Consider the following 1,190-nt stretch of genomic DNA (forward strand, 5'->3'; position numbering starts at 1 on the left):
TTTCTTTTGTATGCCACTATTCCTTCTACAGTATGTAGGCCTACATATTTCAAACCCTTTGTTTTAAGTAGACAGAGACAAAAGTTAATCCAGTGTTCAGAGTGGATGTTGATGCAAGTTTTATAGAGGCTTCATATTGACAGAAAAAATGGGTCTTTGTGGTTGTGTACATGACAGCATATATTTGTTCATATCTTTATGTATTATGGCTTTAATCATAATTTTTTTAATTGTCAATGAGCTACCACCTACCCTGGTAATGCACCACCAAGATACCATGTTGTAATAGAAATCCGTAATTTACCATTTCTTTTTTGTGAAGCGTCTCCCCTAAAACCTTACAATGCATTTAATATTTGTTTTGTAACCAAATCAAATTCTACTAATCCTAATAATTAAGATGCAGTGTTTTGTATTTCACAATTTATGTTTTCTTTTTAAAAGGGGCAATGACTTGTTTTTATTTTATTATGTGTTTTAAATTGTAGGCAGATCAACATGGAATTTGAAGACGTGTGATAAAATACAGAGAGGTGAAGTAGTGTGTCTTTCCAGATCCCCAAATCATTCCTTCTTAAAAGGTAATGAATAGTGTTATGACAAAAAATGTAAACATTCTTAATTTCTTTAAAAGTTGTACTTGGGCCACAGTTTTCTGTATTTCTAACAAAAAGATTACATTTATATTTCTATACTAAGGAAATATGTTTTTCTTTTTCCAAACTTTATCAAATGCAATGATCGCTAAGATGAGCCTGAAGAGGAGATTTGGGAAGATGCTGTTTCGTAAGTCGCTTTGCCAGATCACCTGTGGTAAGTTTGTAAAACATATATTAAAAATAGGATTAGAACATCTCCTAATCAAAAGTTTTTGATCAGGTCAGGATGTCTGCTAACAAGATGCCTTGCTGGTCTGGGCGAGTTTAAAGTCTTACACAGACAATCCAGAAGTTCCCTTTCAGTCGGTCACTACGACGTCACGTCGTGACCGACGAATTGGGAACTCGCTTAGAGAGACCAATCTGCTTCGAATAATACTAAAACGCCAATGAACTTGGCATTGAGATATTTGCATAATGCTGGCGCCGCCCCGCCAGGTGCGTATATAAGCAGCAGGTGCAAATAGGGAAATTAGCTTTTTATCGCTTCGAAAGCCGGCAGTATCTGCTACTGAGAAGCTACTTTACTCT

The 1,190-nt window shown here is 35.6% G+C and overlaps 1 long non-coding RNA gene across 1 annotated transcript; it reads left to right on the top strand.

The window, feature by feature from the left end:
- The first annotated feature begins 503 nt into the window (after positions 1-503).
- Positions 504-948, top strand: LOC135735404 (uncharacterized). The gene is made up of 3 exons (XR_010527558.1): positions 504-581; positions 750-813; positions 880-948. It is a non-coding gene; the product is annotated as an uncharacterized lncRNA (long non-coding RNA).
- Positions 949-1,190: the final 242 nt, after the last annotated feature.

The sequence above is a fragment of the Paramisgurnus dabryanus genome, chromosome 7 (genome assembly GCF_030506205.2).
Source record: "Paramisgurnus dabryanus chromosome 7, PD_genome_1.1, whole genome shotgun sequence".
Lineage (NCBI taxonomy): Eukaryota > Metazoa > Chordata > Actinopteri > Cypriniformes > Cobitidae > Paramisgurnus > Paramisgurnus dabryanus.